At 41.5% G+C, this 27,500-nt stretch overlaps 1 long non-coding RNA gene across 1 annotated transcript in view; it reads right to left on the bottom strand.

The window, feature by feature from the left end:
• The window catches only part of LOC147016827 (uncharacterized), a 33,185-nt gene that overhangs the window by 671 nt on the left and 5,014 nt on the right, over positions 1–27,500 (bottom strand). The window contains exon 2 of the long non-coding RNA XR_015049203.1: positions 11,956–12,056. This is a non-coding gene — a long non-coding RNA (uncharacterized LOC147016827). The remainder of the gene's footprint in view (positions 1–11,955; positions 12,057–27,500) is intronic.

Below are 27,500 nucleotides of genomic sequence, written 5' to 3'. Positions count from 1 at the left end.
TTGCATGACACATCCCTCCCTCTCAATGTTTTGATTCGAAGAGAAACGACATGCCGACAGCAATATGAATCCTCGATGTCACAACTTGTCAGTCGTTTACAATTCTGTTCCAAGAACCAAATGCATCATCGCGTGTATTGTATTCAGTCCAAGGCTTTTGGTACATTCCAAGAAGCTACCACGTGATCATTCAAGGGACAATTGGTCATTTTTCTCCAATCTTATCCAGCAGTATACATCCAGCAAGATGAGAATATGGTGCAAAAAACACTTTAAAAATCCCAAAAATGCTTCACTGTAGAGTGTGGATGGTTAAAAAGATAAACGATCTAGTAGTGATGTTTGAGATATTGAAGGGGATAGACGAAATAAATGCAGGAGAGTTTTCCAGCAGAATGGACAGTAACAGGATCAGGAGTCACGGTTTCAGAGACAAGAGGAGGAGAGTTATGATTCTCGTAACAGGGGTATTTCATTCATATAGAGAGTACTTAAGGTAGGGAATGCTGTCCCTGGAAAGGTAGTGCCAGCAGAATCGATAGATGTGGTTGAACTCTAATTAGAAAGGTACCTGGAAGCATTGAGGATATAGAGATACGTCGATATTGGCATGACTGGTACAAAGGTTGTCTATGGATGGGTGGTTGTATTGACGTGTTGTGATTGGGCCGTGTGAAAGAGGGCCTCATCAAAAGGTGAATATGCTGTTCGTGTTTGTATATTCCACAACCAACAACCCACCTCTACATCCTACCCCCCTCCAAAAAACCATACTGGTGATACCACTGTGCCTTTCCCACTGCTGTCCTCCCCCGAAGCTGATGTAATGAATTAATGTTATGTTGATAAAAGGCAGGAAAGGACCAATAAATGGCCTTCTCCTGTTCACAGGTTCCTACCAATTCCTTCTGTGTCCCAGTTCATTGTATACTAGCATAACCCGCGCTCTGCACGACATGTTGGGGTGGGTGTGTTTGAGAAAGGAACTGATGCAGAGTATCAGTAGTAATTTTACTTTAATGCAGTAAGTGGAATACGATTTCACTGTTTCAGAACCATTTTATTTACTTTTTTTTGTACCATGCACCTCATTTAGTCTTTGAGATAATGTAAGCCGAATATCAGGTTACTCGAGCGCAGAACAAAGTCGAAGATAGCGCAACACGAAACCACAAACTCGGAAATAATATATAAGATCCTTGGATACAATGCAAAAACAATAATCGGCATTGCCATCCTTTGAGGAAAACAATTGAAAATCTTTATTCATTGTAATAATGTTTCAACCTCGCCTCGACCACCTATATTTTATCTTCTAACCATTTTTCACTTGGTTTCCTTTCGAATTAATGGCACAAATCACAAAATAACTGAGAGTTCGTGGAACACCTAAACCCTAACCCCACGCAGTCTTGAGGAAAAAAAAGACATTAAAAAGAGTTTTTTCAACTCTTGCTTTGTGTTGCTGAGCACGATCCGTATTATCTTTGTTCGTGAACTTTGAATAACAGGTGTGATGGCAAGCATGCAAAGCCGTCGGGTCAAATGGAACAGTCCAGAGCTGAACCTTCTCACATTCTGCTCAGTCTTCTTGGAGAAATGAATGATTTTGGAACACTTTTTTTTGGGAAAAAGATGCACTATATTTTCGACAAAGTTAGCTCTGTGGTTGCATCACTCGGCGCCACCATTTTGTCTGAATCTCACCGTGGCTCCGCCCTGAGAGCGCATGGGAAATTTGATTGGTCGAGATGGTGTAAATTTTTGCCCAAGTACGACTGAACTGTGTGTTTTTGGAAGTGCAAGCAAGGCGATTTGTGTTCTACAGGGTTCAAATAGAAATTAGCGGTGAGTAGAAGTTAAAAAAAAACACTCGATTTTTCTATAGATGCTACCCACAGCCATGTGTTGCATAGGAAAGAAGAAATAGAAGAATCTTCTACCAACATGCTTCAGGAATATGGTTCTGAGAATTTTGACCGTTTCCATCACCTTTAGACTCCAATAGTTGGCACCCATGATCTGGAGTTTGAGGCTCTCCACTTGGGAGGTTTTTGAAGTATCACTTATGAATTCAACCCTAAAGTAGTCATAGTCGTTGTGTTTACCTTTGCATCATCGACCTACCTGTACAAGTCACAGAAAAAAAAATTTGAGTTCATTGAATACCGGAGCATTCAGAATCATCTTCAGTGATCTTGTTTTGATCTTGACCCTAAAGGCACTGACAGTGTCACGTACATCCAGTGAATGCACAAAGGCTGCCTACAATTGCTTTTGCTGCGGTCTTTTCCAGATGCTGGCTGATCTTACTGCATTGTCCATGCTGGAATAAGTTGTCGTCAAGTGCAGTATTATATGAGCGTCCCAAGCGCTGACACCAAAATGAAAGCATAAACACATCTGCGGTCGATGTGTGAATAATTACATCAATAACTCCATTTCTCACTGTATTTGTTCTGCTGTTAATTAGTTTTACCCTTATAAACCCAGCATGAGTACCTTTGACTGCACCTTCCCCTCTGCTCCCACCTCTTGCTTGTCTGTGTGTTTGACAGTCCTCCGAACAGTGACGACTCCAACAACAGCTCTCTGTGCCAACATGGACCAACTTTTAACCACTCATCCCGACTCTCTCTTCCTTGTATGTGGTGATTTCAATTGTCATCATGAAAATTGATTGAGTGTTGGTCCCTCTTTCACCAACCGTGGCATTGCAACAAAGAACTTCTATGACTCCATGGGCCTGGCTCAATCTGTGAACTTTTTGACCTGCAATTCTGCCAATGACAAATCTTCCCTTCTTGATTTGGTGATGACAAACCTTCCTGATAATGTCTAATATTCTTCCACTGCTACAATTAGTTTGTGTAATCATGTGCTTGCGAGAGTCAACATCTCTCTGGCTACTGTCAGAAAGCTGCCCAAGCACAAGTGAGTCTGGTAGTTCACTCAGGCTGACTGGCATGGTCTGCAAGCTACCATCATACTTCAGGACTGGTCTCATCTATCTGCCACCCCTGATATTAACACAGCCTGGAAACCTTTCACAAAAATCAGATCTCCATTATGCACAGATTCATTCAATCTCGTCTGCAGTTATCATACCGATCCTCCCTCGCATGGTGTACTGCATCCTGTGGTTAAGCAGTTGCCTTGAAACAATTTGCCTTCTCTTCCTTCAGGGTAATCAAACTGAGGGCAACTCCAGATCATTTCACAAAGCCCACAACAAGTGTGTTTCCATTCACAGGAGAGTCAGAAAACGACATCTGGCTAACCTCAAGACTGAATTTTCAAACTTGTCTCCTTCCTAAAAGATCCAATAACACCTTGTCAAGTCCATTTCTGGTGTATGCTTCCCCTCCATCGCTTCCATCACTTCAAATGGCACCACAACAGACTCCGCTCATGAGAAGGCTGAACGCATCAATCCTGTATCCCTGATCCCTCGCTGCCTTACACACTCTACCCAGGAGCACCCAATTTCTCCTGCACTCCGTGTATTAATCAACTGAGAAGGTGGAGAGGTTTCTAGCAACCCTGAACTCTGATTCTGCAGGAGGCTTGGATGACATTAGCACACGTGTCTTAAAAACCTTCTTTGCCACTCTTGTACATCTTCTCTCTGCTATGTTCACCTTATCATTTACCCTGGGTCATCTTTCATAAACTTGTAAATCAGCCGACATCACTACATCACATATAAATAGGACTACGTGTGCTAAAGCTCACCTGGATCAGGAGCAACAGTCATTCAAACCCCCTGCAGGCCCCATTAGACTCTAAGCTTTTTTTTTTAATGCTGTGAACAAACTTTGGTACATCATGGGTGATGAAGGTTGTGGTCAAGTTTCATTGAAATTGTGTGGTCGTTTCGGAGAAGAAAGCAAATACTTATTTTGGAGGGTCAACCCCCTCCCCCCACCCCTGTATACCCCTTCAATGAGCGAAGATTTTGATATGGTCAATATACCTTCGTTAGGCATTAGATTTGAAGCTTGTGGCCAATTTTCATCAAAATTGTGTTTGGTTCAAGCGATAATGACTGAAGTGTTTACGTACACTGCTCGATCGCATAAGCTCACTGGACTAAAGTCCAGGTGAGCTAAAAATAGGACCACTGGACCAGTAGCTTATCTGGGCCCTAGCCTAATGTTGTAACCCAAATTTTGTAACCCAAATTTTGTAGCATTCTGACTGGAGGTTTTGGAAGGAATTTACACGATTTTCCCAAAAATAGACGAAGTGTGGCATTTTGACACACTTCTGGTCACGTGATCGACATGACCTCTGCAAATTAACATCCCTACCCTGTCTGACTGGTGGGTCAAGAGAAGAAGATTTTTGAAGGAATTTACACGCCCACCATTTTGACACTCTTCCAGTCATGTGATTAGCTTGGCATTCGCAATTAAACATCAGGACTCTGTCCTAATATTGTCACCCAAATTTGGTAGCATTCTGACTGGTGGGTCTGGAGAAGTAGATTTTTGAAGGAATTTATCAAATCCGCCATTTTGACCTATTTAAAGTCACGTGACCAGAACAAGCTTTGCAATCCCTGCTACCAGTCAGGACTGGAACATTCCTGCCAAATTTCAGCCAGTCGGCCCAGCGGTATGCCCAGAGAAGTCTAAATAGGAGACGGACGGATGGACGGACCGACGGTGCACGATGACAATACCTTATCTGGAATTCCAATTCCAGGTGGTGCAATTAAAAAGGTGCATAAACCGATCCCAGATAAGCTAAAAAAAAAAAAAAAATTGACATATTAACTTACTTCCAATCATCAGCAAGGTCAGGGAAATATAATTATCCATCACCACAGTCAACATCAAATCCTTTGTTTTCTCCATCCAATGGCTTGATCTCAGACCATCAGTTCGGATTTAGACCCGGTTACTCTACCTTGGACATGCTGCTTCTACTCTCCCAACAATAGATTGAGGCACTCAATATCAGACATGAGATCAGGGCCATCTCTCTGTATATCTCAAGCATTTGTACTGTCTGAAACCCTGCCTATGGCATCCAAGGCCAAATCCATACATCGCTAACTGACTTTCTCCACTCTCGTAGTCAATGTGTGGCTCTCAATGGGGTCCACTCACCTCCTCTCCCTGTTAAAACTGGATTCCCCCATGGTGGTGTCTTGAGTCCAGTCATGTTCCTAATCATCAGTAACCATCTTTCTGACTAGAAAATTATCTCTCTTTGCTGTAGCATCCCTCGCTCATCACATGGGCAGGCAAAAGTATTTTCCCTCTCTGGAGACATTGATAGAACCATGAGCCGGTCCAACACATGGAATATGTTTCAATCTTGACAAATCTCATACTCTCACTGTCTGTCCAGAAGGACTGTCTGGCGAACTCTTCCATCGACAGTACCTCCTTAACAAACCTCTAAGAAGTTCAGTCACTCAAAATTTTGGTCCTCACCATCAGGTATGATCTTTCTTGGGCAAACCATATTTCAAAGTTGGCGTCCAAAGCCAGCCACTGGGCCAGCCACAAAGTCCTTCCTTGGCATACCTGAACTCCCATCCACCGACAAGGCCTTCATCCACAGCTTTATGGAGCACTGCTCTCTGCTGGCTCTCCCGTCTCACACCTTGCTCAGGTTTAAGCCATGGAAACCACGACCTTAAACATCAAGATGAAGCTGAGTCTCTGGGCCAATTACGTTCACATTACAGACAGGTCAGTAGTCTCTCTATCTTCTGCCACACTTGAACTGCGTCATTTCATCAATTGTCAGAATCAGTCTGTCAAAGACATCCTGTTTTCCTCCAAGTGCTTGGAAGCAAAGTTATTTTTTAGTTTTCTGTCAAAAAATTTGTATGCAGAATACAGGTCTGACTTTTATACCTTCCCTGGTGCCACTGTGAATGTTGACGAGTTGATACTCTTCGTCACCCATGAAGGAATTCGAGTACACATCAATCTTTTCATGATATTCTGAACATCCAGTTCATAGTTATTCATTCTCGAATTCTGCAGCTCTAGTTGTGAAGACGAGTCAGTCCTTTTGGTAGACATTGCCCAGTGTGCATTCGCAATTTGAGCTCTAGCTGGGCGGCTGAGAATCCGTCTTTGTACTGCTCTTTTGTTCAAGATAATTGTTGGCCACAGGCAACACAGCAAATCCTTGTAATCATACCTCTGGACTGCAAAGCCTCACCATTTGTCAACCGGAGCACAGACGGAAGGAATATCATCTCAAAGTTGCGGACAGATAGTTACCTGTACATAACTCTTCCATCTGCAAAATTCCAAAGTTTAATTTTTTAAAACGACAATCAACAGATGAGTGAACAACAACGGTTTTCTTTGACATCATCATTTATAAAAGGTACTTTGTGTACAGTCTATGACAAGTAAATGTGTAGTATTTAAAGTGATGTGAATATGGCAGTCAGGATTGGACAAGAGGCATCTTCCTGTAACCTGTATACAGTGCAACCAACAAGCACTGGGATAAAAACCATTTGCCATATTCGCTGTACCTGTTTGTAAAGGACACGTTTGGAGTGATCGTGCGAGATTAACTTTGTTGTTTTAACGTTGTGATCGTCAGCAATTAGCAGGAATGAACAAAGCATTCCAACAAGGTACGGGACATGATGTATTCAGAGGACATACGTAAACAGAGGCTATTATCATCTCCAGTAAACATAGACAAAAGACACATATAATATTTTGTGGTAAACAAGTCAAAGCACTCGGTTCATGAATCGAGATGAAAACTGGAAATGACTTCTCCTGATCTTCTGGCTCTCAACGAAAATGTAAGCGCATTGGTGGAATATATGACAAATGCAAAATGATGGGGTGGGGGACAAATAAACAGAATAATGAAAAAAAAGATGGGGAGGAGAAAGTTCGGAATATAAAATTGAGGGAGGAAAGGGAGTGTGGAGGGAAAAGCGAGAAGAGCTTGGGAAGCGAAAGGATTTGGGGAAGGGGACGTGTGAGGCACATGGTGGTGTGGGGGAAAAATTTATATTAATGTATTTTAAATTGTAACAAATGGAGTTTCAGAAATGTAACTTTTATGCTGCAAATTGAATTGGCTGTCATTTCTGGCCAAAAGACTTTTGCCCTAAATGATAAGAAATGTGTTGTTCTGGAGCAGAGTGACCGAGCTGATAAATGAACCTTTGCTTAGAAAATGTACAAAGTCGCTTTTTGTCTAAAGGACACGTCTACAGTCTGGGTGAATATCCCCCAACCTCTCTCTCATGGAAGTATAAAATGTTTTGAAAGACACATTTTCTTAGTACGAGCACATGAGGAAGTATAGTTTCTCAGTGGCTCGTACTCCTTGGAACTGACCAAGTACCAAGTTAGAATAAAACTCTCTGATGTAATGTAGAAGTGAATTGAATCGGGTTGGTCTAACTGTTAACTAAAATAAGAATAAATGAAATAGAACCAAATAATATTGCAATCAATGGGGATTCTTAAGTTCATTGTACAAGGGTGAGAAGTGTATGGTGTATAATTAGGAAATAAATTGTTTCACAAGGAAGGACTTGTGTGGACATCAGTTTTATCAGTGTCGATAGGGTTTTTGTAGGGTTTTATAATCAAATCGGACAAACGTTAAACTCTGTCTGAAGTCAAATAGGATTCCACAATCGACCAGTTAGAATCCTTCAGGAGGACAACGATCACAACAAAGTGGGTTTAAAAAAATCCACATCAGTTGGCGCCGAGACTCGGATTCGAACCGACGTTGGTGCGGTGCTCGTGACCGGAGGTGCTTAATCTGCCGGAGGCAGTGCCTGGAGGAACGACAAGTGCTTGAGCGAAGGTAAGGGAGAGCGCTCTCAGCAGGTAACGCATTTCGAACAAAGAAAAGTTCATTGTCAGATAATTTTATTGAGAGAAAGAAGAGGATCCGGCGGAGGGAGTCCGTTTTAAAGTAAACGATAAGTACTGTAGTTGTTTTAGAAAAGTGCTGGAGAAGAAGAGGAGTCAGATGACAAGAAGAGGCTCGTTGAGGAGCCAGATGCGTAATTAAATGGGCATGATGAAGCGACATGCCACATGTTTGCATTGATACGGACCGGCTGTGAGAGAGACGCCGAGGACACGGCTGAGACGCCGAGATAGGGTTAAAATAGATAAATATTGTAAGTTACCTGTTTGTAAGAGTTTTAAGAGTTACTTTTTGTTCATTGAACTCACTGGAAGTTTGTTGGCAGTGAGGTTGTTATATTATATTGTGTGGAGGTTTTACGGATTTGTAAATGCAATGATTTGCACGAAACGTTTTGTGGAGTGCAGGAGATGATTAACCAGCTGGGAGCATGGTTGGTGATTTGCATTGAGATGCGATGTGTTACTGAGAGTAAAAAATGAAACTTGTGCGATTCCAATATTCACTGCAATGAAACGTGTTCTGTTGGGATTTTGACGATATTTTAACTCGTGCTGAGTTGAGCTGTGGGTTTGTTTGAAATGGCATGTTATACATTCTTTGCGTTGCATTTCCACGCGAAGGTCGCAAACTACACTGTGTGAGACCCCCTCCACTCGATCTGTGGGGGGTGGCATATCTTTACACTGAGTCTTTGTTCGAGCCTTTGCTTTAGGTGTGAAATTCGATTCATATGCAGATTCAAGAGGATGAGATAGAAATGTGATTGGTATTTGTCACGTGATCACATGCGAGTCTATTAGATGCAATGCTGTCTAGTGTATGTGTTGAAGCCATGACAGAGTAATGCTAAACTGTGGGTTTTGCCTGTCAGAGTTTTTTGCCTGTTTCTTCCCACTGGATGTGGAGAGAACTTCCTGTTCCTCGTTCCTTGGTGTTTGTGGCGCACCCTCTGGACTGAATCTGTTTAAAGTGAAGTCCATTTAGGAAAAGTGTTGAAGTTTTATTTTACAACCATCGGGATTTTGAATAAATTGTGAAATAACAATTGTGAATGTGGATATACTGCATGTGATTTAAAATGTAGAAACGTGATTTGGAATGATTTTAATGATTTGATGATGTTTAGCACGTGGGGCAATTCACAGATAATAGATGATTCCCTCGGATGGACGTTGAAATATTGTTTTATTCGTCTGCGAATGTTGAGGTTACCTGAACTTGTGCTGGGAAGGCAATGGCAAACAACCCAGTGTAACCATTTGATCGATTCAGTCAAGGTAAATTCATGATTTAATTGGATAGATGCTGAAGATTAAATTTTTCATTTCTGGATTTTAAAAGGAAATATTTTGTTTTGACCAAAAAGTTGTTTAAGAGAGTTTGGATGTTTATTAGTCTGAAGTTTAAGATGCTTTTCTAAGACTGGGATAAAGCTTGTGGAGGGTGAAGCTGCATGTGTAGACAGAGTGTTTGAGCTGCAATTTAAATGATATTTGACACGTGATTTGACAATTTTTTGTAAAACTGTTTAAAATGATTTATTTGTTTTGATAAAAGAAAATGGATTCGTAATTGAGAAGGTTTGAGGAAGTGAAGGATGGTTTGTGTATGTGAGTTGGAAAAATGGCAGCATGTTTGCTGTTTTGGTGAGAGAGAAGTGGACAGATGGAGAAATGTCAGAGATTTAAAATGTCGATGGAAATAGCAAATGAGATGGATGTTTTTAGTATACGTACAACTGGGATTTCTGTATATTTTAGCATGTTGCTTTGGGAAATAACAAGGAAAGGGATTAAAATATTGATATGACATATAATGCAAGTTAAATGCTTCCATAACAATCTTTGTTAGTCTTGTAGAACTACATGTGCCCATGACGTTTATTGATTGGTGTTTAATTGATGCTTTGTTTGTTTCGGAGTGTTGAAAGCAGCCTTGAAGCAATGTACGATTTCATCTAAATGAAGTTTGGAAAAAAATTCCACACAAAGATTGGACGATGGGAGAACCCAGATTTGGGTGATTGAGCATTCAACACATGATCATGCCCCTTCCCGAGGAGATAAGATGGAGCAATGTGGGAAAAGAAAGAAAAAACCCACTGAGGAGAAGGTTGAGCAAAGTCTTAACATCGGCGTTGTGTGGTGCCTGCATGGAGGAATGTTCTCAGCCACACTCTCGATTGCCGCTCTGCAAATAAATCATGAACTTGCTGTGGTCACTTCAATGTACGACAGGCCTGGAGTTCCACACTGCGCTCCTTCAACCCAGTGTCCAGCCCAAACTTGTACTTGCCCACATCTACCTTCTCCTCAGCTCAAGGAGTGCTTCGATTGTGTTTCCTGTTGGGTGCCGCTCTATCCACACCCTGACCTGTTTATCTTCTGACTTCGGGTAGCATGTATCCAATGTGTAACACATGCTGATGAACAGGCCATAAATTAAATGGAAACACACTCATTTTCTGACATGAGCACTCGCTGCCATTGTTGATTGAACTTGAATAATGGAAATCTTTTCTCCTTCAGGAATGGGACATGGTAATCATGTGTAAGAAAAATTATTCAAATTTTCCTTAAAAAAAAAAAGGGGGGAGTGTGGGGGAAAAATTTATATTAATGTATTTTAAATTGTAACAAATGGAGTTTCAGAAATGTAACTTTTATGCTGCAAATTGAATTGGCTGTCATTTCTGGCCAAAAGACTTTTGCCCTAAATGATAAGAAATGTGTTGTTCTGGAGCAGAGTGACCGAGCTGATAAATGAACCTATGCTTAGAAAATGTACAAAGTCGCTTTTTGTCTAAAGGACACGTCTACAGTCTGGGTGAATATCCCCCAACCTCTCTCTCATGGAAGTATAAAATGTTTTGAAAGACACATTTTCTTAGTACGAGCACATGAGGAAGTATAGTTTCTCAGTGGCTCGTACTCCTTGGAACTGACCAAGTACCAAGTTAGAATAAAACTCTCTGATGTAATGTAGAAGTGAATTGAATCGGGTTGGTCTAACTGTTAACTAAAATAAGAATAAATGAAATAGAACCAAATAATATTGCAATCAATGGGGATTCTTAAGTTCATTGTACAAGGGTGAGAAGTGTATGGTGTATAATTAGGAAATAAATTGTTTCACAAGGAAGGACTTGTGTGGACATCAGTTTTATCAGTGTCGATAGGGTTTTTGTAGGGTTTTATAATCAAATCGGACAAACGTTAAACTCTGTCTGAAGTCAAATAGGATTCCACAATCGACCAGTTAGAATCCTTCAGGAGGACAACGATCACAACAAAGTGGGTTTAAAAAATCCACATCAGTGGTGAGGAGGGAAAGATTAAATTTCACCATTTGCATACGTAATAAATAAAAACCCTTAATTAGATCATTAAAGTGGTTATATTAACAAGAGGGATCTGAATGGAAGGGAAGAAGGATTCAAACCACTGCTCTTCAACTTTGTGCATTACTTTCAAAACAGACATTGGCAATGATTCATCTCAAGGTGTCGTGTTTGGCATTTTCATCTGAACCCCTGGTACGGCTCATGAAGTAGGCTAACTCAGGTTCAAATTTTATACATTTTACATTTATCTATAGTCTTCTAATGTGCTTGGAATTACTAAAGTATATTCATATCTACCAATGTCTTTGTCCTGCATCAAAAGTATCTTGAGAGCTATTCCATAAATCTAAGATCATTGAAAAAAAAAAAAAATTCTTTAATGCACAATTGATTATTTTAGATAACTGGTGTCCATTTCACAAATGAATTAACCTCCACAAGGTTGTGACAGTGAGCCTACAATGGGTTATTCGTGTGTGTGTGTGTGTGTGTGTGTGTGTGTGTGTGTGTGTGTGTGTGTGTGTGTGTGTGTGTGTGTGTGTGTGTGTGTGTGTGTGTGTGTGTGTGTGTGTGTGTGTGTGTGAGAGAGAGAGAGACAGAGACAGAGACAGAGACAGAGACAGAGACAGAGACAGAGACAAAACTCACGTTATGAACCCACTGTTTGGAGAGGTTTTACAATAAAAGGGTTGAAACCGATGATGGATGGTGCCCACCTGTTGCTATATGGCTGGTCATTGAATCACAGGCATTCAATAAGCTGCAGGAAATTTTCAGACCTCTGTCTGCCCCTCCTCCTCCTCCTCCTCCCCCCACCCTAAGAAACGGAAGTACAGTGCAAATGAATAATCATTTTGTTTCATAATAACTAGGCATGCGTACCAGTCATTTCGCTGATGGATTTATTAAATCAATAGACAGCATGTTGTACTTCAAACATATTGCATGTCATCTACGAATCTCAATGAGGATGGAAAATGAAGTGAAGGACATGAAAGAAACTAGAGGGGGAGCACTCAGTAGAGTGCAAAACCTCCGCCGCCAATACTGCTTGGTCACTTAAGTGAACCTTATATCTTATTCATTCAATTTGACGTCAACAGTGCTCACAGAGTTATAGTTTGCAACTTTCCCTTTTACATACTCAATTCATTCGTCATAACTCGATTCCTTGAGACAGAAATAGATTTTACGTGGGTATATCCACCTGAAGTTCCAAAATCAGCCGCAATTATAATTTTGGAATGTTTTTTTTTTGTTGGAAATCACTTATAACATGTAGAAATGCAAAAAAAAAAAAAAAAAATTGTTGAAAAAAAAAAGTTCCAAAAATTTTTCTTCTCCAACAACTTTTTTTTTGGGGGGGGGTTGGAAATCACTTAAAACATGTAAAAATGCAAAAAAAAAAAAATTCAAATATTTTTTTGAAATGGCCACCATAGTGGCCATATTGGACTTTGGACCAAGCCCAAAATCTCATGGCATGATCCTTGGACCATACCTAATCCCCCCACCAATTTTCGAAGAGTTATTCCGTAATACTGTTCACAAACAAAAACAGAAAGGGGTGAAAACAGTAACCACCGATCTTCGATGGCAGAGGTTAATAATGGATCTTTTGTTATACGTAGTAGTTGATGCTGCTGTCGCGGTGGTTTTTGTTATTGTTGTTTGTGTGCTCCTTCCACGTACCTTCAAAAAAATTTATATCGCTTCGAGAAATATTACTATATATAATTTTGTGTGCTCCTTCCATGTACCTCTTAATGAGTCCTGTTGTCTAAGAATAGTAAATGCAAATATTGGAACCACTGCATGAAGCTCCCATCTCCCTTCTTCTATCAACCCAGAAAGAGGGCTTTTAAGACAGGCATCTTTATGATGAAACAAACACGAATTTTTGTTCCAAGTAAATCGATTGTTAGCTTTCCAACCAAGTAAATCGATTATTACCTTTCAAAAGGTAGCATTTTTATGACCTGACGACAGCAGGAACCCTTTCGACGAGAACAAAGTGTGACACATGGGTGAAGGGACGGATGCTTCTCGTTTTAGTACTACATGCTACATTCATCGAAACAATAAGTTCCAGGAAGTAGAACGCAGTAATATAGCACTTATTAAGCTGATTATATCCTCACACCCACCCAGGGCGAGTAGAGTAGCTATACCTCCAATTGATTTTCCCACACCCACATTGTTACGCAATTCCACCGTTTATTGATAGAGAACATAGTCAGGTCAGGTCAGGTATGGGAACATGCACCAGAGCAGCACGTCACTGCGTCCACTTTCCGCAGGTACTCCAGGGGCCTCCGTCTGGCCATCCCCCAGGCAGATGCCTGGCCCATCCCAATCTCATTGAGATGCCGATCAACCTGCTGCAACCACGAGGCACGTGGTCGGCCCATTGGCCTCCTCCACTCACGAGACTCCCTCGCCGAGAGAATCTTGTGAGCAGGATCAGAGTCAGGAAAACGAGCCACATGTCCATACAGCTGTAGCTGATGCTCATGGACTTTGCAGCTAACAAATCTCATTTGAGTATCTCTTGGCAACCGCTCGTTGGACACAAATTCCAACCAGCGATAGCCAAGGATTCTCCGAAGAGACCTGGTACCAAAATAATTAAGTCTCCGTCTCAGATCCTTGTTCAGAGACCAAGTCTCACATCCATAGAGCAAGACTGGAAGCACCAAGGACCTGAAGAGTCGGACTTTCATCCTCCCGCACAGGTACTGGCAGTGCCACACCCCATTATCCAGTGAATCCATGACTCCCCAGGCCTGACCCAGATGTCTATCGACCTCTGACTCACAGCCAGCAGAGACATGAATATCACTGCCAAGGTAAGTGAATCTCTCCACGACCTCAACATCTTCACCACAGGCACAGACAGGACAGTAGCATCCAAGATGTCATTGAAAGCCTGGATCTTAGTTTTGACCCAGGAAACCCATAATCCCAGCAGCTCCAACTCCTCATTCAGCACTTCGAGGGCCCACAAAAGGATATCTAAAGTCTCCGCAAAGATGACTGCATCATCTGCAAAATCAAGGTCAGAGATCTTGACATTCCCAAACGATGCACCACAGCTTGATCTCTCAGACATCCTCCCCATAATCCAGTCCATACAAGTGCTGAAAAGTGTGGGGGCAAGTACACACCCCTGATGAACTCCAGTAACAACTGGAAATAAGTCAAAGATGGTACCACCACATCTCACAGCACTCAGTACCAGAGTAGAGTTCAGACATCAGATCGATCAGTTTTGGTGGCACCCCACGAAGACGAAGAATCCTCCAGAGGGCATCCCGATTCACTGAATCAAATGCTTTACAGAGATCAACATAGGCTGCAAGCAGCCCCTGCCAAAACTCTCGTCTGCGCTCAGTGAGGACCCGAAGAGCAAGGATACGGTCGATCGTTGACCTCTTTGGTGTAAAGCCTGACTGCTCTGGACGCTGGTGCTCAAGCAGATGGTGGCGAACCCTATCAAGAATTATCCGAGCAAAGACCTTGCCCGGCACTGAGAGCACCGTCACCCCTCGGTAGTTGTTGCAGTCTTGGCGATCACCCTTCCCTTTCCAGAGAGGGACAACAAGGCCCCTCTTCCAGTCAGTTGGGATGATGCCTGTGTTCCAGGCAGAGCACAGAACTGCATGCAACGACACGAGTGCAGCATTTCCACCAGCCTTGAGAAGTTCAGCATGGATGCCACAGGTCCCTGGAGCTTTGCTCCATTTCAACGGTTTCACCGCAGCCCGTGTTTCCACAAGTGAAGTTGGACCACAATTGATTGGAGGATCAGCAACAGGGATTGTAACACCCCTGACGTCCAACTCGACAGCTGGTGGATCAGTCTGGTACAGCCGCTCAAAGCAACCGGCCCAGCGGGCCTTCACTTCAGACTCCTCTGTCAAGAGCCTACCACCCTCTGCTCCAACTGCAGTACACCAAGGGATGGGCTTGGATGAACGCAATGCGCGAATTTCCCTGCAAGCGGGACGAGAATCACTTGACCACAGATGATGCTCCACCCCTCACAGATTCCTCGCACATAGGCCTCCTTGTCCACCCTTAGCGCACGTACAGTTTTACGCCTCAGCCCCCTGAACAGCTCAGCTCTGCCATTCAGCCTGGCCCTGTGACTCTGGTCAATGGTATCCAGTGTCGCTTGAGAGACAAAATTCTTCTTTGCCCTGCGGCGAGTTCCAAGACATCCACCGGCAACATCAAGGATGGTGGTCTTGAAGGCGCTCCACAACTCTTCAGGACTCCCCAAAGCACCCAGACACCCCCCCCCCAAATCTCCACTCAGCATGTTTGCAAACTCCTCAGCTACCCTCTCATCCTGGAGATTGCCAACAACCAGCCTAGGCTGGGATGGTGCCATTCTCCTGGATTTAAGGTACAACTTCAGAGTTGCTACAACAAGCCGGTGGTCAGTATTGAGGAACTGAGCACTCCGGTAGACCGATTCTGGATCATCCTCCAGCGACCATCAACGAGGACATGGTCAATCTCATTTGCCACACCGCCAGCGTTGGAATAAAGTCCAGCGATGAGCTTGTGGGCGCTGAAACCATGAACCAGCCACCCTAAGTCCAAGACTTCTTGCAAAGTCAAGGAACTTAGTGCTATTCTGGTTCATAATTCCTGACCCATGGGGACCAATACATGTCTCATAACCATCCCTATCAGTTCCAGTCGATGCATTGAAATCCCCGCAGACTAGAAGTGTATCTCGTCTGGGGCACTGATCAACCACAGACTCAAGCGTGGCATAGAATGCATCCTTCACAGTGAGATCACTCGCCTCAGTCGGAGCATAAACAGAGACCAGGGAAATGACACCCAAGGAGTGACGAATCCTTAGTCTCATCATACGCTCGTTGACCGGTGTTACCTCCATTATCATTGCAGTCAGCTTATTGGACACAGCTACAGCAGCTTCTTAGGAATGGTAACTATCAGAGTGACCAGACCAATAGTAGGTGTAACCACCCACCATTATCTCGCCGCAATCCGGTCTCCAAACCTCAAAGAGTGCTGCAATACTGATGTCCAAACGCTTGAGCTCAGATAAGAGACAGATGATCATCCTCTCTTAGGGATAGGACATTCCAGGCACCCACCTGAAGGGACCACCTCAGGTTAAACCAAGGAGACCGCCGTCTGGTGGACGACACCTCAGCACCACTCCGACATACTCTTCCGCAATCTGACCCAGGGATGTTACCCCGTGGTTTCCCTCCTATCATCAAAGATTGGGGGTCCTGAAGGATTTGCCCCAATCCTGTCATCCGGTGAGCTGCCCTGCGAAGGGAAGCTGCACAGGAGGTCCTCCCACGCAGTCGATTTACAGATTTCTTTGCATTTTTTTGTTTTGAGGAATGAAGGGTTTTACCGTGGCTGGAGTGCAAATCCTGCCACCAACCTCCTAATAAGAAGTAACCCAACTGCAGGAGGACGTCCGCAGACACAGTTGGGCACGAGATATGGATGGCCGTTGGCTCACAAGGAGCTCCTCCACCCTTTGACAGGTTTTGTTTTTAATCCTGTTGGGTGTCCATATCCAAACACCCTCCTCACCAGAAAACCTGGTGGGAGAGATGGTTTAGTTGCCGACAACCCGACCATGGAACAGGTTAGTACAGGTTTACATGGTACCTGTAGCAAGTCACAGATCTAATCTGGCCTGACCTGACCTGACTGAAGCCTCAGGAAACATAAATATATCATTGAACAAAGTGAAGCCTAAGGAAACAAATATCATCGATTGCTGAACTGGGTAAACCAGAAGGTCAGCTGAAAGAAATGTCTTCACATTGCTGCAACAATAGATTTCATATCAACAGCTGACACATCGTTATGATCGTAAAGCGGATGTGCACTGCAGAAAATGTGTGTTCGAGGTAAATTATCCAAGAGTGCAACATGTGTTTATTATTTATAACATCACAATTATTCATTAATATTATGATAAACCCTGGTGATGCATTCACTGCAATCTGCTCTGCTGCCTATTTCTCAAGGTAATCATAATTATGCTAACTCTTTATCAATATTGTAATGACTGATCATTGCACAACAAATCCCAGCCACCAAAAACAGTTCCTCAATGATATATAATTCATCTTGACAAAAAAAAAAAAAATGTTCCTTAAAAGATAACCAACAAAGTTAAAGGAGTATGTACTTTACAGATCTAGAAAGGGTTCTTCGAGTGTTAATGAAACATGAGATGATTCTCAATGCATTCACGGTTTGCTTTCCCAGCCTTGTAGAGACAGCTATTAATTCCCAACCTCTCTATAATAAAATCTGTGTACGTGGCAGCAGTTTAGATTTCCTCAACTGTTCCTTTCACCATCCATTCAAGGAGGTTCTCAGAATATCCATCCACATGGCGACCTTCTGGGTTTGTCTACCGCTGCATAAAAAGAACATCCTATCAATGAAAGATAATAATTGAGTGTCAGCATTTCAATGGACATTCCATGGATCATGAACTGGATGCAAAACTTGATATGTTATGACTGAGACATGAGGACACAGAAGCCAAAAAAAAAAATAGGAAGTGAAACAGATTTCTAGAGCAGCAAATTACTGCATCTGATCACAATAAAAACAAAATGCACTTTACATCGTTTATGAAAAAATAGCAGGGGCTATTACCTTCTGGTTACCTTCTGCCTGCGGACTGGTGGCATCACTGCCTGACCCCACATCCCAATATACACTTTATAGTGGCCTTTGGTGGCTTCAAAATGCACATCGAGGTCAATGCGCACAGTAGCTTAAAACAGTGTCCAGATTCTGCAGTAAATTTGGGGTGGATAGATGTTACGGTTTGGATGCGAGAGAACAACGTACAAACACACAAAGGCAGAAACAAGAAAGATGTCATGCATTGCACAATACTTGCGAAATACATGAAACTAATTTCTCATTAAAAACAATTGGTGGTTGAATTCAATGACCTGATATGCAAATCCTGTTCAAATTTAAAGTCAATCGGTTGAAAATTCAGGATTTTAGAAATCTGACATTGTTGTTGACCTTTTGACCTTAAAAACAAAAGGCTTCTTGCTTATGATGAACTATATCAGGTGGTGAAGTTTGGTGAAGATCTGTTTAAAATTGTGACATGTTGTCGATTGACATACAAACAAACAAATAACTAGAGGGGCACTCGGTAGAGTGCATACCTCCACCAGGATGATTAGTATACGTTTTGTATTCCACTGATAGGCCGGATCTGAACTAAAATTTAATCGGCTTGTTTTTGTCACCTAACCAACTCATATACCAAGTTTCGTTCGAATCCGTCCACAAATTTTTGAAATATCTTGCTACATATCATTTTAACCCGATCACTCAATGGTGAAGAATTCTAGGATCTAGGATCACCGATCACTTTAAAAATGCTACGATCCGGATTTGAATCTTCACCAAAACTTAACTATTTTGTACTTGTCACACGCCCATGCTCTGCACAAAATTTCGACCAAATCCGTCCACAACTTTTTGCGATATTTTGTTCACAAATAAACCTGGGTGTGCTCTGGCTTTCAAAAGGAATTAGCCACTGTGGCTAATCCAGGTTTAGAATGATTAGCCACAGGAGAAAGGAAATAGCCACATATATTATTAAAAAGTTTTTTTTTTTAGCAATATGAAATAATAAGTTAATTTTAAGGTGGATGTGTGAGTTTGATGGGTGAGGTTGGTTGGATTGTTCAGATTGGTTGGATGAGTGAGTTAGACGTGTGAGATTGGTTGAATGAACGACCATCAGGGGAGGTGGTGATTGTGAGGGATGATGGTGGTGTGTGCGTGCGTGCGTGCGTTGTGCCTTTAGTAGGTGGTAGTGGGGGATGGGGGTGGTTGTGGACCAGGATTGGACCAACCTCATGCCAGTCAAACTCACTCATCCAACCAATCTCACACAAACTCATACTTCCAACCAATCTCACGAATCAACTTCACTCATCCAACCAAACTCATCCTACTACAGGCACTACTACTGATCGAGTCAAAACTCACCTGGCAACCACTGACCCAACGAAGCATGTAGTGCCGAATCATTGCGGAATTTTTTTTTTCAAAAAAATTAAAATAAAATTTTGAGATGAGAATCATGCATAATTTCGGTCAATTTTTTTTTTATTACTAGAAACCAGTTTAAAACTACTAAAGTTAGTATATATATATATATATATATATATATATATATATATATATATATATATATATATATATATATATATATATAAAAGCTTGTACGAAATCACGCGTGATTCCCGGAATCAAAACATACAAAATGGCGGCCGTCTCAACAAAGGTTGAATTCTGTGCTAAAATCACCCAAAACTGGTTTAAAAAAAAAACACTAAAACATGGATTAGCCACAGTGGCTAATGGGTGGTTTAAATATTAGCCACAGGTAAGAGGGATTCACCCTGTGGCGACGTGGCGAGCGGCAGCGCACACCCAGCAAACAAACAAACAGACAGACAAGGGTAAAAACAGAACCTCCATACACCTTTGGTGGTGGAGGAAAACAGACAGACAGAGTAATGCACAAGACCAACTAATATACTTGTAAAATCTTCGATTTTCGCAAGTAACAAACAAACATTTGAAAAAAAAAATAGATATATATATATCTATATATATATTTCTTCTTCTTCTTCTTCTTCTTCTTCTTTCGGCTGCTCCCGTTTGGGGTCGCCATAGCGGATCATCCGTATGATCCGCATACTGATTTGGCACATGTTTTACGCCGGATGCCCTTCCTGACGCAACCCTGGTAGCCTCTTACGACACAGGGATATGGTACACCTATTTTAACCGGGGTATACACCGGCCCAGTACACTGGTACTCATTTCACCGACCTCAGAAGGATGACAGGCTGAGTCAACCCCCTGGTGTATTAATTCAGTGGCCCAACGGGGCTTGAACTCAGGACCTTTTGGATCCCAAGCCGCTGCCCTAACCACTGTGCCAACACCAGGCTCATATATATATATATATATATATATATATATATATATATATATATATATATATATATATATATATATATATATATATATATATATATATATATATATATATATATATATATATATATATATATATATATATTCCAAGCATTTTTACCCGTCACTTTGCTGATGGATTTTCACCGCATCATTTGCCCGATAACATCTTCCATTTGCTTGGAAGTCAGCTAACATCACCTTAGCCAGCCTACTTCTTTTTCTGAAAAGCCACAATAATTCCCACATTTTTGCAGTCTTTCGACAGGAAATTTGGCTCAAGTCTTTCTTGAACCGGCTGGTCAGGTCTGACATTCAACTAAGGTTAGGGCAGGAATTTGTAATTTGGCTTGGGTGCTGGCAATCGCTTGCATACTCTTCGGGAAGGACGCCAATATTTAATGTGCACCAACCAACACCGGCAGACGGGACTCCCAGTTTAACGTCCATCCGAGGGACAGCACACACGTTGATGAATCACCCTGCCTGTGAAACATTGTGATGGAAGTTTATCTGGGTCAAGATTCGAACCCAGGTTAGACAGTTTACAGGTGAATGAGTGCATCTACCTCTTGGCCACACTGCCAGCTGCATCTCACCATGCATAAATACCGTTTTTGGTATACAGATCACCATAACATTGCCTTCTTCCTTTGGACTGATTTCAGAAGCCATTGCACTGTACCTGCTATATGGCATAACCTTTGGTGCAGGCCAATTGCTCAGTGAAAAATGTTCCTTTAAAAATACAAACAAAAATAGAAATCAGTAAATTAATGTTCCAAGGCTTCGGTAGAGTAATGGTCAGAGCATCTGCTCAGAGTCTGGAAGGTCGACATGAACCCTGGTCGAGTCATACCAAAGGCTTTGAAAATGGTTTGTGCTGCATCCTTGTTTCATGCTCAGCATTTAAAACAGATAGGGTACACACATTGATGCCTTGCTCTGCATGTGAAACACCAAGATGAGAGTTTCTAGCTGGGCTGAGATTCAAACCAAGGCAAGACAGTTTAGAGGTGAGTGTGCACACCTCTAGGCCATCCTATCATCCATCCTTACTAGTTAGAGTTATATATGGTGCCATTAAAAAAAACTAAAAAAAATTCTGCTTCACAGTGAAGCTCATTTTGTTTGCTTTGATTTTAATCTCCACTTAAAATGAGCAAAATGAAACATTTTAAAAATATTTAATTATTTTCAATCAGATTTCAACATCACTGTAAAGCATATTGTGAAAGGGGAACCTAAATGTTCAGACGACCTTGACGTTAATGTCTCCCTTGATACCCGACAAAATAGAGATGATGCGTCTTTTTCTGATTTCCAATTTATAAAGTGGGTAATTTTGTGATTAATAGTCGAAATCTTCTTTTTCACACTTTCACGCAGTGACATCGCGCAAGGAAGTTAACCGCCAGATTCGTATCGTCTACACGTTACATCGCAGTACGATTTAACTCAGACGGCAAATAATTTTCGATTTTCCACAAATATGCCGAGTCAATGCGTCCTTGGTAGTTGTACCAGATAGTAATACAAACCGAGATGGTTTCATGCTTCACCATCTGCACCGAGCTACCAGCATTTGCACACGGACGATTTTAGTGGTGTGCCCTGGTGTTGGCTTAATGGTTAGGATGGCAGACTTAGGATCCTAGGGTCATGACTTAAAATCCTGCATGTCTGTTGAATCAATACTGGGTGGGGTTGACTCTGCCTGTCATTCTTCTGAGGTTGGCAAAATGAGTACCAGCTTCCTGGGATGATTGAGCCATTTGAATATCCTGTGGTGGATGGTGACCTGTCCAGGATTGTGCCCAATAGCCCAGGAAACTGCTTTGACAGCACTAATGCTCTGTACAGAGTATGGTCCTGATGGATGGAGCTGACCTTTGAATTACTATCATAATTGATATAGCTATCTGGCTATCCTTTGTAACCATTCTTGCTTGTTATATCTGTATATAGTGCGAGCAATCATGTTGGATTATTTGGTTTTTAACCTCCATTTAAAATGGTGAAATGAAACATTTTGAAAATTTCGAATTATTCTCACTCAGATTTCAATATCAAAGTAATCAGTGATGTTTACATTTCTTAACAAAGATGATGATTCTCAATACCGGCTGACCACCGGGGTGCTATACAATATACATTTACATCGAGAGGATTGGGTCTTCCCCCAGATATGCTGCCCTGACAGAAGCCATACTTGGAGTACCCTTTGGCAACATGCAAAATTTGGTTCAGTACTTTTATAGTTTTTGAAGCATTTACAAAAAAAAAAATATATATATATATATATATATATATATATATATATATATATATATATATATATATATATATATATATATATATATATATATATAAACTAGAACATAAACAATATACGGTAAGTACAATTTTAACAAGAACTGCACTCATAGAGTGCATCGCCTCGCGCGTTCATTCTGAACAAAAATACCATCGTTAACTGAACACGCTACTATTATGGCCCACTGCTTGTATAGCCCACATACCTACATCATCCATGCACCCTATTGTCACATTATTTATTGACATGGGTTATGAATGTCATCTTACTATAATTCACTGTCCGTCTGTCTGTCTGTCTGTTCCCAGGTACCGCAAAAACGGCTGAACCAGTCGCAACCATTTTTTGTGTGTGTAATCCTGGGACCGCTTGGAGTAAAATTGGCATAAATATAATGACATGAACCACTTGACGACTCCCGTAGGGAGCAGGTGCTTCTAGTAAATTTAATTATCCACTCACATCGGGTCATAGATCAGATATGATGTTTCAGATGTTTTTTGTAAGAATTTAAATTCAAACAATTATGGCTGGAATACCACTTATCCGATGATGTCATCATTATCACCCTATATATACCCCATGGGCAGTTGACATATGCCAAGTTTCAATTATTTTCGTTGAGCAGTTTTGGAGAAAATTATGATCAATTTTTCCCTTTAATCCAATATGGCTGCCATGCTATGTGACCTATGGTGTCAGTGTTAACAATAAAATATTCTCCATGGTGACTTCCTCCTATGTTTCGATCGGACAAGCGGTTGCGGAGAAAACAATTTTTAAAGCAAAAATATATAGACATGGACACATGCACAGACATACACATAGGTGCATTGCAATAATCTCGCATCCCCTTCGGGGTGAGACGAACAAACAAATAAATATAAAAAAAAATCACTTTTATAGTATATATAAAGTAGCAAATTCAACTTCAGGGAATTTTAGTCATTCCTGTCGAGGGAGCCATGGTATAAAAGCATGGGCAATGTCACAGGTGTGTTTCACAGGCAACTGCAGACAACACATAACTGTACAAAATGCTGTTATCTGCTATTACTGGAACAGCTGCAAATTTTTTCCACCTTGTCATAGGATCGGCGAGGGAAGGATTTTTCCCAAGTCTTTCATGGACTACCTGGCAGGGCCTAGCGTTCGCCTGAAGGTGCAGGAAGTTGGAATATGGCCAGGTGTCAGTCATAACTCACCCACTCGTCGCAAATGATGCAATTGGATCTTTAAAGTTCACCAACTACCAGTGCATTATTCTGATGGACGACACACAAATTTATATCTCGCCCTGCCTGCGAAACAACACGATGACAATTTATAGGTGGGTCGAGATTCAAATCCAGGCTCGACAGCTCAAAGGGGAGTGTGCAAATCGAAGGTATCATGTCAGCCCAAATGCACATCTTGGTAACCCAAGATAAAATTCCATATGTCGTCATGATTTGTCGACTTTTTCTTTAGCCGAAGACATTCTTAAAATAAATTCAATGAATTTACATTTTCTGCTTCAAATAATTCATGTTTTGACAAAATCGTGATCAGATCGAGTTATTCGAGGTTTTTGAAATGAAACTTTTGTATCACTTTTAAGAACTAGTAAAGGAGTTATTTTATGATTGTTTTTTCTTTCTCAAACTGAAGTGATTAGATAAGTTAACTCGACCATTTGCCATGTGTTCAGTATCGGATACAAGCAATCCACAAATAGTCACCTTTGCTGTAACACATGATAGAATGTTTAACTTGTTCTGTAATCCAAAGCTGAGGATGTTCAATTTTGCTGGGTGGTCTTGAATTTTAGAGATAGCATCAAACTGCACTATTTGCATCCCTGTTAATATTTAACTTTCCACAAACCAGCATTTCAATTCAGCCCATCATCATTTGCCTGTCCAGGAGCCATGCCTCACATCTATGGGATCGTGTGGGCAACATAATCGTGGTGTACTTTGCCCTCCAAAAGGCATGCATTAAAAAAAAATTTTTTGCTTCAACAGGTTCTTGTCATAGCAAGCTATATATATATATATATATATATATATATATATATATATATATATATATATATATATATATACACCCACCCACATCTCTCACCTGTGAATGGAGGGGATAGCCAATCAGCTCTCACCTAATCGATGACACCCAGGTGGCTAGGATTAAATAAATGATTGACCCCTCCTACACTCCTCCAGCCAAAGTAGCTGCATAAAGCAACCCAAAAAGACTTACACAAGGTAAGTGCCAATGCTATTTCAAACACTTCCCAGAGTTCCTCAACTGTAAAGATATTCACACATAGTACACACGTGAGAATCCCAATGATACACACCCCTCATCTACCGGACTGGTTTCATCGCTTATTGGTGAATACTCAGTGATAGCGAAGACAGAAATGCATACCAATGAGGCTCCCAAGCATGTACCACATGTGAACATCAAAAGCAGTCAATATATAAATAAAGACTCACCCACATCTCTCACCTGTGAATGGAGGGAATAGCCAATCAGCTCTCATCTAATAGACTACACCCAAGTGGCTAGGATTTCCATAATTATCCCCCATGCATACAATGGGATTCTTATGTATATACTACTTGTGAATAAAAGAAATGGTATTTTCTAATTCCAGCACAAATTAGGGGTCTGCATGGGTTATTGTTATTTCATATGCAGCCTGTGGCTGCTGGTTGCATCATTTTCTGAAAGCACAGCTATGCCACTGATACTAGTAGGCTGGTACTCATTTTGCCAACCTCAGAAGGATGACAGGCCTAGTCCACCCACCTGGTGTTATTTCAACAGCACAACAGGGGCTCAAAACTCATGACCCTAGGATCTTAAGCCAGCCATCTTAACCATGAAGTGTCGGTGGCAAATGATTGTTAAAGCAAATATGTGGTTGTTGATCCTACTTGTGAATGTCTGCAGTAATATATAATGATGACTTATTGGTTCATGTTTGATTTCAGATACCACTAACGCAACACTCTTCTTGGGGTTGGTCTGTTCGTGTTCCCATCTGAACTTCTGCCTCATGATACAGTGAATCCAACTTCAAATCCTCCATTTTTCCATTGTCTACTAGAATTGATGTAAAAGTGCACTGATGTCGAGGAAAGTCTTTGTCTTGCATGTGATCAAGTTTAAATTCCTCGACAACACTGAGAAAAATGCAAAATAAATAATTGTTCACTGACTAAGAGATCGCTGTCAGGAAACATGAACTCTGTCTCATCGCTACACTCCACTGGTTCCATTATCTTTTACAATTCAGGAAAAAGCATTACCGACAATTACCTTCTTACCTGTATACAAGTCGATATATGAAACAGGAATATCTGAGCCAAGTGCTTATTGCTTTGCATTTGGCAAGCCTCCATCAGTGTCCACAGTTTCTATACAAATAAATACTGAAAATTCAATCAAAACTCCCTTTCCAATTTAGCACAAATGGGCAGCTGTCAAGCTCTATGTGGATTTGTACTATTAATTTCTGGCATAATTATTCGACATAACTTGCCTGGAGCAATTCTATATGTTCTTCGATAATAAAAATTGAAAGAAAAAAAAAATTTGATCACATTTTACAATCTATATAATAGGTTGTGTTGAAAACCTTCCCTGCTATCCAGGTGTGCATAGAAGGCAGAAAATATTGAATGATCATCATTTTGTCATGATGATCACCTGTCAATGTGACATCCTGAATCAACCACTTTGTGTTTACTCATACAGTTCACATCGTTTGCTGCCTTTTTGGCTGCTGGTTGCATCATTGGTTAGGGAGTGCCACAGCTATGTCACTGATGCAGTGCCCCTATTACCAGTGTACTGGTGCTCATTTCGCCAACCTCAGAAGGATACCAGGCTGAGTCAACCCGCTGGTGTTAATTCGGTGACCAATGGGGCTAAAACTCAGGTCCTTAGGATCCCAAGCCACCACCCTAACTGCTAAGCCAACACCAGGCTATACTCATGCAGTGAACCATAAGGTTCCCATACAATACAACAAACAGTTCATAGACAGTCTGCCATTAAATTCCCGAGCAAGATAGGATGTACAGTTCTCATACAGCGTGCCATAAAGTTCCCATTTATGGGCAAAGTCCCTACATGTGACAATGTACAGTTCTTGTACAGTGTGACAAAGTTCCAAAAAAAAACTATAAGCATCTACAGTTCTTGTAACTCGAGGTTGAATGGTCTACAAGGCCTCTGCTGGATATGTGGGCTGTAAAAATACACCACACGTCTCTTGTTACACCGAAAAAAAAAACTTTCGACATCCACCTCATATATCAGAGACCATTGCTAATCCGATTGGACAATAAGAACCATGTTTGGAAAATAACATTCACATTGTGCTTTGTCAGAACTATTGTTTAATTGTGCATCATACTTCCTCCTGGGAATGGAATCAATTTACAATGAGCGTGTGTACATGTACATTTACTATTTGAAATGGCGTTGAGATTGGTGGACCTGGAGAAGGCCTACAACACTGTCCTGAGAGAGAGATGGTGATGGCAACACTGAGAAGGATGGGAGTGCCAGAAGCAGAAGTTAGGTTAGTGGAAGGGATGTACAAGGGAATGAAAGGAAGAGTTAGGGTTGGTCCTGGGATGTCTGAGGAGTTCAGCGTGAACATTGCTTTGTGGTCGGGAAGCTCTCTCAGCCCACTCATGTTTATCATGGTGATGGAGCTGGGAAGCAGGAAGGTAAACATGAGGGGTAGTATGTTGAATGTGGACGACCCGGCTGTTGTGGGAGAGAGTGGGAGGGAGATGCAGAAGTACTGGGGGAGTGGAAGGAAGCATTCGGGAAACATGGGCTGTAGATGAGCAAGGAGAGACTGAGGTTATTTGGGTCAGACAACAGAGA

The sequence above is a fragment of the Eptatretus burgeri genome, chromosome 11, assembly GCF_056783735.1.
Source record: "Eptatretus burgeri isolate ZD-2024b chromosome 11, Ebu_testis_v1, whole genome shotgun sequence".
In the NCBI taxonomy this organism is placed as follows: domain Eukaryota; kingdom Metazoa; phylum Chordata; class Myxini; order Myxiniformes; family Myxinidae; genus Eptatretus; species Eptatretus burgeri.
The sequence above is the reverse complement of the archived record's forward strand: the minus strand, read 5'-3'. Positions and strand labels throughout refer to the sequence as shown.